This window comes from Schistocerca nitens, chromosome 8 (assembly GCF_023898315.1).
Source record: "Schistocerca nitens isolate TAMUIC-IGC-003100 chromosome 8, iqSchNite1.1, whole genome shotgun sequence".
In the NCBI taxonomy this organism is placed as follows: Eukaryota; Metazoa; Arthropoda; class Insecta; order Orthoptera; family Acrididae; genus Schistocerca; species Schistocerca nitens.
In genome coordinates this window covers 552,322,825-552,332,569 of record NC_064621.1, presented here as the reverse complement: position 1 = coordinate 552,332,569, position 9,745 = coordinate 552,322,825, and the positions used below count along the sequence as shown (strand labels likewise).

At 45.3% G+C, this 9,745-nt stretch overlaps 1 pseudogene; it reads left to right on the top strand.

The window, feature by feature from the left end:
* The first annotated feature begins 8,355 nt into the window (after positions 1-8,355).
* On the top strand, positions 8,356-8,473 carry LOC126199807 (5S ribosomal RNA; annotated as a pseudogene).
* The last annotated feature ends 1,272 nt before the right edge of the window (positions 8,474-9,745 follow it).

The window sequence follows — 9,745 nt, the reverse complement described above, 5'->3', positions numbered from 1 at the left end:
TCACACAACTTCTTCCTGTTTTCTCGATTGATCTGTGTTCAGTTTTTCAAGGCCTATCCACTGTGCCAACTTATAACTAAATCTGAGGGGGGTGCGATGGGGAGGTTCCCTTGTTAGTAGCATGTTGCTCCAGCTACAGAACGCAATACAGCCGCGGTTGTATGTTAAATGGATTCTACAAGTCCTTGATCAGTTTCCCGGAGGTGTGTGACGCACCGGTCACACAGTTCCCGCAGGTTACGGACCTGTGGTTTGTGCGCGCGGAGCCGGCGCTCAGACTCACCTCAGATGTTTTCCATCGCGTTCAGATTAGGTACATTAGGTAGCCGAGACATCAACCAGAATTAACTATCACGGTCCTCAAATCCCTGAGCATTTCTGGCTTTCTGACGTGGATAGTTATCTTCCTGGAAGACGCCATTACTATCGGTCAAATCATGAAGCGTAAAGCTATGCAGGTGGTCAGCTACAGTATTCACATAATCGACAGTTGTCCTCAGGTCCCAAGAGAGCAGAAGTGAATGTCCTTCATGGCGTAACACAGCCCCCCTCTCCCCCCCACCCCGTCAACATGCTCCCGAGCCACGGTCTACGAGGTGCGGCTAGAAAAAAACCGGACTGATGCTGGAAAAAACATTTATTTACAATTATTTACAATTTCATGTTATCTCCTTCAATGTACTCTCCTCCTCGGTCTCTACACCGCTCCATACGAATTTTCCACTGTTCATAGCAATGCTGCAGATCATTTTCGGTAAGTCCATACATTACTTCCGTCGCTTTTTCTTTTACTGCTTCAACAGTCTCAAATCTAGTTCCTTTCAAAGCTGACTTGACTTTAGGGAAAAGAAAAAAGTCACAGGGGGCCAAATCAGGTGAGTAGGGTGGATGATCTAAGATGGGAATGTTGTGTTTTGCCAAAAACGTCTTCACTGACAACGCACTGTGAGCTGGGGCATTGTCTTGGTGAAGGATCCATGACTTTTTTCTCCACAAATCGTTCCGTTTTCTCCGTACTCGCTCACGTAGGGTAGCCAGGACGCTAATGTAGTAATGCTGATTCACTGTTTGTCCCTCTGGTACCCAATCAATGTGCACAATCCCTTTGATGTCAAAAAAAAACAATCATCATTGCCTTGAATTTCGATTTTGACATTCGTGCTTTTTTTTGTCGTGGAGAACCAGGAGTTTTCCAATGCATCGATTGGCGTTTAGTTTCGGGATCGTAAGTAAAAAAACCACGATTCATCTCAAGTAATAACATTTTGTAAGAAGGTGGGATCACTTTCAATGTTTTCCAGGATGTCAGAACAAATCATTCTTCGGCGTTCCTTCTGTTCAATTGTGAGACACTTTGAAACCATTTTTGAACACACTTTGTTCATGTTGAAACTTTCATGAAGAATCTGCCTAACACTTTCCTTGTCAACTCCTGTTAACTCAGACACTGCTCTGATTGTTAAACGGCGATCTTGTCGAACAAGTTTACCGATTTTTTCAATGTTTGCATCAGTTTTTGCTGACAATGGTCTGCCAGTGCGAGTGTCATCACTGGTGTCTTCGCGGCCATCTTTAAATCGTTTAAACCACTCAAACACTTGTGTTCGCGATAAACAATCATCGCCGTACACTTGTTGTAACATTACAAACGTTTCACTTGCAGATTTTCCTAGTTTGAAACAAAATTTGATGTTAACACGCTGTTCTTTCTGTACACTCAACATTTTCCGACGCACAGACAAAACGTCAACTACTTAAAACAGACGCCACGGGCAGACTGAGTGCAGGAGGCAGATGAAACTCGAGCAGTAGGCGGAGCGAGAGTCACGTGACAGGCCACGCGACTTTCAGCCTTATTGCATTCGTTTTATTGTTTCACCAGTACTAGTCCGGTTTTTTTCTAGCCACACCTCGTATGTTTCGAACAGCCGTTCTGCTGGATGATGGCATATGCGTACACAACCACTGACTTGGTGAAGCGACAAACGTGATTCATCTGACCCAGCGGTTCAGTCCCCATGATCCAGTGTCCACTGCAGTCATGGTTAGCCAAGTCGTGGCTCAACGAGGCGAAACGTAGGGGTCGCCAGCTGTGGAGCCACACGTTCAACAATGTTCACCGAATGGTGTGCTACGAAACCCTTGAGCCTGCACCAGCATTGCAATCTGTCATCATATCTGTCACAAATCACCTAACATCTATTTTTACAGAGTGGGCAAGTCGCCAGGCTCCAATGCCTGTGATGAGGCACTGGCGACCAGCATCTTGTCGTCTACTCGTGGTTTCGCCATATTTCGACGCCTGTCCACAGATGCTCACTACAGTAGCATGCAAACAGCGCAACAACTATGCCTTTTTCGAGATTCTCCGTCCCATACACGGGACCATAACATTCTACCATTTCTCACAGTCGATTAAGTCAGTGGATTTCCCATTTGCGGAACGAACTGTCTCTAGTATGAGTCTCCAGTCGTCTCTGCTCTCGTTATATGCTTTCCTTACCGTGTCACGTGTGAGCTATGTCACTGTGTATTCAGTCTCGTTGTGGGCAGTGTTCCTAATATCTTGACTGATTAGTGTAGCAAAGTGGGCAGGAATGATAGTTGTAAACTATTTATTTTCTTCCTCACACCGTAATGTGACGTGTTAAGAGGAAAGGCCCATTACAAATATAATTCCTTATTTAGATGTCACATAAAGGGAGTTACAAAACGGTACAGGCACACTTCAGGAGATTGTAGATGTCGTGAGGAACAAATTGTGGATAGGAACCCTTGTTCGAAAACATCATCAACGATGCTACAGAGAGCCGGCCGCGGTGGCCGAGCCGTTCTAGGCGCTTTAGTCCGGAAGCGCACGACTGATACGGTCGGAGGTTAGAATCCTGCCTCGGGCATGGATATGTGTGATGTCCTTAGATTAGTTGGGTGTAAGCAGTCCTTAGTTCTAGGGGACTGATGACCTCAGATGTTAAGTCCCATAGTGCTCAGAGCCATTTGAACATTTGATGCTACAGAGCATCGAAGTTATAGCTGCTGGCGCCTGCCGTTAGGCCACCCCTTCGGCAGTTTATGTGACCTTATACGCTGGCGGACCACAGGCGGAACGTCTCGTAATGTTGTTTGTTATTCAGTGATCGTGACTGATTGCCACGATCGGTAGTGGAGAAGATTGAGCTATCTGCTTTATAGACAGGCCTTGTCTCCTAGGGGTGCGACAATCTCTTACCTCAGTGGACAACTGTTTCAGACACAGGTTTCCATCCACAGTTTATATTTCTCCTGGAACCCTCTAAAATGTCCAGTGGTTATCGGTATACAGGAGAAGAATGAACTGCAGATGGAAATCCATGTCTGAAACTGGCATCCGCTAAGGCAACAGAGTATCGCCTTCATAGGAGACAAGGCCTGTCAATGCAGCCACTAGCTCCATCTCCTCCACTGGCGATCGTGGCAATCAGTAGCGATCACTGAATAACAAACAACATTGCTAGACGTTCCGCCTGTGGTGCATCAGCGTGTGAGGTCACGTTTGCTGACGAAGGGGTGGCCTTAGGGCAGACGCCAGCGACTATAACTTCGACGCTCTGTAGCATCGTTGGATGACGTTTTCGAACAAGGGCCCCTATTCACGATTTGTTCCTCATGACACCGTCTACAACCTCTCTAAGTTCATCGGTATCGTTTTACAAGAATCTGTATACAGTGCACGACTATCAGTAGAAAAATGATGCAGAAGTACTGAAAACTGCAGCTAGGACATTTACAGTGATATGAACATTTTTATTCATTATCATTTAGCGTGATGTGTGCTACTGAGGCATTATTGTATATTTACAGATACAGTTTTAAAACAATGACGTGAACAAAGGAGATAACAGGGGACAATATGGCGCACATTAAGCAAATCTTCGTCTAAGTTGCATGTCGGACCGATTCTGCACAAAGGCGGCTTCTTGAGACTTCACATGAAAGTGAGGCTGTTTCGTTCAAACTCGACGAAGATGACAGAGGTGACAATAATCACATACCTCGTGTCGGAATCGACGTTACGAGGAAACTCGAGAGAAGCAACTTCTTCAATTGTAGCTGGAGAAGGAGGGCGCCTACGAGCTCAAATGAGTTAGCAGCGTGAGGGGAATCACTGAAGAAGGTACTCTAAAGCCGAAGCAAGACCAACGGCTTTCGTGGATCACTAAGACGCCACTTCTAGAGGGACTGTATCAGAAAAAGAGAAGTCTCTTCTTCCGACATTGCAGTCAACACGGTGTAACCTTCCCGTATATAAAAATTTCCAGTAGAAAATAGACTGAGAATTGAAACTGATAAATTTTGGACGTAAGCAGCGCTACGTCACGGCCCTGTGAAATCAACCTGAATAAACTGAAAAATTCTTACCTCAATGCTGTCGCCGGATAACACTGTCTACACATCTGCTCCTAAATGGCACAGCTTAGTGCAATGCTGGCCTATCTACTACTACTGAACAACATTTGTCTGAGATTTGCATTATTAGAAAAAAACTGCGTTTGCTTTTTGACACAGCTGCATGGCTGGTCCTCTGATTATTAAACAACACATGACTATGATCTGGGAAAATTTGTAAAATATTTGAATTCAAGTAAATGACTGGTAAAAATTTATGTTCTGAAAAACCTTATAATTTAAAATATATCTGCAAACCATTACATAAACAAATTGAGCATTACAAGTCTGACTTAATTAGTGCTGACAAATCACAAAAAGATTGAAACAAATTCATATAGACATCTCAGACAACAAATTTAAGTACGCGCATGGCGATGAAGAATAATAAAGTTTACCTTACACTACATGGCAATGAACTACGCTGCACCAGCGGCGACTGCTATTGCTCTTTCATGGCTGGAAACTGTACTGTAGCGGTGAGCTAATACGACTTCTCCGTAACAGCGAGCTATTGCGACTGCTCCATAAGAACGAACTATTGCGACTGCCCTGTAGGAGCGAGCGATTATTACTGCTGCCGACACTGCTCTGACCTGCGATTATATTGCAGCAGAGATGTTTTATATCGCAAGCAGCCCGTCAACAATACATCGAAATTACATTTGCTCCAGTAGGGCAGTGAGCAGTAAACCTCTTACTTAATGAACTCCTTACGAACGTCACTGAGGCTACTGTCACCGCACCAATCCACTTTCTAGTATGCAGGTAAACTCTCCGTACGTAGCAGAACCATGCAGTAATCGTTCCCTTGCTTTCTCCCACGCTCATCTGAATTCTGTGCTTTTTTTCTCATATTAGCTCGCGCACTGAAAGTCATTAAGAATATATTCAGGTTTTACCAGGCTTACTGTGTTCCCAAATTCTTTTACGTAACTAGCTGAAATAATAGATTGTGCAACTCTCCACCGTCGCAGTATTGCTGTTGGACTTTGCAAGTAGAACCGAACTGATGATCTACGATCCAGACCATTTCTGTTAACACTATTTACAAGGTGCATTCCATAAGCAATGCGACCAAATTCATAAAAAAATCATTTATTGAATATATTCGTACAAATAATGAAAAATTTTCAAAATAGCACCCTCTTGCATCGATACAATTTTGGAGGCGGTGTTTCCATGCCTGGAAGGCATCCTGGAATGCCTTTTCCGTAATTTCCTTTAGAGCTGACGTAACATGCGCCTGGATGCTTTCAATCGTGTCCCAGTGTTTTACTTTCATGACTCCTGTTAAGCGAGGAAACAAAAAAAAGTCAGCAGGAGCCAGGTCAGGGCTGTAGGGAGCCTGGGAAACCAATGGGGTCTTGGTCCTGGCCAGGAAGTCGTTGACAATGAAGGCGCTGTGACTCGGCACGTTGTCGTGGTGAACTTTCCACGTGTCCTTGATGTCGCTTCGGCAGCGCGAGACCCTCCTTTTCAGTCTTTTGAGCACTTCCAAGTAGAAAGCTGTAGTCCCGGTAGGTACGAATTCGTGGTGGACAATGCCTCTGACGTCAAAGAAGAGAATGAGCATGATTTTGATCCTGGACTTGCTCATGCTTGTCTTCTTGGGGCGGGGCAACGATGGGGTGTGCCACTCTGAACTCTGCCTTTTTGTCTCAGGGTCGTACTCAAAAATCCACGATTCATCACCAGTGATAGCTGAGTTTAAAAAATGAGGATCATTTTCACACATTTCCAGCATTTCTCGGCACCGAAGCACTCACATGTACTTGGGTTCGTCGGTCAACACTTTTGGGAAGAGTTTGGCACATACCTTTCTCATGTTCAAATCTTCGGTCTCAATGCGGAAAACGGTTGTTTTTGACATGTTTAGAATTTGTGCTATCAATTGAAGGCTCAGCCGGCTGTCAGAGTTCAAACAATCGCGCACACGTGTCACATTTTCGTCGACTAGTGCGGTTGATGGCCGTCCACTGCGAGGTTCGTCGGTGATCTCCTGTCGGCCCTCCATGAACGACTTGTGCCATCGGAAAACTTGTGATTTGGACAAGCAATCATTCCCAAAGGCATCCTGAAGTAATGGAAACGTCTCGGTGGCGGACTTCCCAAGTTTAACGCAAAATTTGATAGTGTACCGTTGCTCTACAAAATGATCCATTGTGCCGTGTTACATAAACTCAAAACAGGGTTGGCGGAAACGAACGTCCTGAATCTCCGGCAGCTCGCAGCCGAATGAGACAAACCGAGTTTTCAAGCTACACCCCGCTCCACTTAGCCCAGCCGGTTACAACATGCTGTGGTGTACTGTTGCGTCAGAAAAAAATTGGTCGCATCACTTATGGAACGTACTCTGTAGGTCAATATGAGGGGTTACTCTTTCACAGCAATCGTAAGGTAACATTAATCTGGCGAGAGTCAGTTTGTCATTCGTTTCAATTAGCCACAGGGGCGTAGTCGGTCAAAGTAATCAATGAGCTGTGGGTAATAATGAATCTCAGGCAGAGACTGGCGGGAGGTACTACCACACCCTCCCTGAGAATAAAATTCTCAAAAATTTTAACACGCGTCTTGTAATAGCTACAGGTACTTCATCTATTTTTATTCTCTGCAAACCGTTGTACAGTACATGGTACAGGTTACATTGTACCCACACTGGTGGCTCTGTGACCTATTCGATTCGCGTATGGAATGGGGGAAGAAGTGTATGTTCCATGGCAAGTGGCCTAATCGCTCATTTTATTCTCGTGCTACCTATGCGAGATATATGATGCAGACATCAGAACTCATTCTTTTTTTGGTACCCAAAAGCAAAGCATGAGAAAAGAGTGATCTTTTTTTAAGTTCGCTGATCAGCTCTGCACTACTTTCATACTAGATTGCTGACCTGTCTGGGTCATAGCAGCAGGTCTATAAATGCATTCACTCTCGTAGTGTCTTGAACGCACTAGCTTCTATATACGGTGTTCTTTACTGATACGTCGTATTTTTCAGTGAGTCACCTTTGGTTTCCTTTTCACAAGTCACTCTGTTTACTAGACGACGTTTTCGTGTTAGATGGCGTGGCTGGACGGATTTGTTGCGGCGAACAGCAGAAAGATCTCTGCTAAACCCCAAAGCTATTGACCATTCTATCAAATGTTGATGCTGTTTCATATCCTTCTTCGTAGTGTTACCTCAAGATACCGGGAGGTCATAAATAAAGCGCAGCTATTCACATAGATCAAGTGTGGGCTGTAATTATCGTATGGTAGCGAAACTTGGTAGATATGTTAATGAACTAATTTGAAACCGATTTATGATGGAAAAAAATAGTTCCAATTTTGGGCACCAGGTGCAAATCTGGCGCTGTGAATACCACCAAGACGTATAGAAATGTTTCTGTATGTAGTGAATTGGGAATGGGAGAGAAAAGATCAAACAAGTGAGAAAACCGTAATATTAATTACATTATTAGCCGCCCGTAACGCAGTTTGTTCCTTATCAGCACCGGAAACTACGACGTACAGCGCCAGATTTGCCCCTGGTGACGAAAATTGGAACTAATTTTTTTGCAGTTTAAATTGGTTCCACATTAACACCTTATCAGATCTACCAAGTTTGGCTGTCATACGATACTTACAGCCCTCAATGGACCACCGTGAGTGACTGCATTTTAGTAATAAGCACACGGTATTTAAACAATGTGACGGCTCCAGACCTGTACCACTAATACTGTAATCGAATACTACAGAACCACTTATCTTTGTTATGGTTGTTATCAAGCATTTATCCACAAATAAAAAGAACTAATATCCATTTCACTCAGTGGAAATATTGTTTTAGTCCTTCAGGATGTCTCTCAATCAGCGAAGATACTGTGCTGTAGACAACAGCATAGTTAGCGAACAGTCTGACAGTGTTTCGGCCTTATCTGACATACAAGGCGGCAACGGCCTTGCCACATTGGATACACCGGTTCCCGTCAGATCACCGAAGTTAAGCGCTGTCGGTCACGGCCGGCACTTGGATGGGTGACCATCCGAGCCGCCATGCGCTGTTGCCATTTTTCGGGGTGCACTCAGCCCAGTGATGCCAATTGAGGAGCTACTCGACCGAATAGTAGCGACTCCGGTCACAGAAAATCATCATAATGACCGGGAGAGCGGTGTGCTGACCACACGCCCCTCCTATCCGCAGCCTCAGCTGACGATGACTCGGCGGTTGGATGGTCCCGATGAGCCACTTGTGGCCTGCAGACGGAGTGCTTTTTTGCTTTTTGATGTACAGGATGAACCAGAACACTGACAAACTTTCGCAGGTTGTTCAGGAATAGCTTCTGAGTATTTTGGTGTAAGGAACCCACTGTCTCCGGAGGTTGGTAACAGATTAATTGCATTTCATTTGGTTTGTTGCCACAATTACCTTCGTCTCTGTATTACACTGAAAACAGTGCACAAGAGTGCAAATGTCGACGGTATGCGTTTACTGTGAATGTATGGACTGGTAGTGCCAACGATTTCGGGATTGGACGTTACCTTCATACTGATACACTCGATGGAATCGTGTACAAAACGGTCCTTCAACATGTCGTCCCACAGTTCGTTGAAGATGTGCCGCTTAGAGGTCGTCAGCTTATGTGGTTTCAACATGACGGGGTACCGGCAAACTTGACACTCTACGTTAGGTATCACATTGAGGGGCAGTTTGGATGACAACGGCTTGGTCGCGGTGGTCCTGTTCTGTGGCCAGCTCGGTCATCAAACGTGACGCCAATGGACTTCTTCCTCTGGGTGCACGTGAAGAGCCTAGTTTACGAGATTCTGGTACGTACTCCCACGTGCCTGGCTGCCAGAATTATCCACGCGCCTGGCTGCCAGAATTATTGCAGCCGCGGAAGCACGACGCCAAACACGTAGAACTCATGAAAGTGTAACACAGTCGACAATGCCTCGCTGTAGAATCTGCCGTAATCATGGTGGTCGAAATTTGGGACAATACCATTACGGGAACAGTCCTGTGTTAGTTACGCGCTGTACTGTACACTGGCAGAACAAACTGAGCAAATGGTTCAAATGGCTCTTAGCACTATGGGACTTAACAGCTGTGGTCATCAGTCCCCTAGAACTTAGAACTACTTAAACCTAACTAACCTAAGGACATCACACACATCCATGCCCGAGGCAGGATTCGAACCTGCGACCGTAGCAGTCGCACGGTTCCGGACTGCGCGCCTATAACCGCGAGACCACCGCGGCCGGCGGTCATCAGTCCCCTAGACTTAGAATTACTTAAACCGAACTAACCTAAGGGCATCACACACATCCATGCGCGAGGC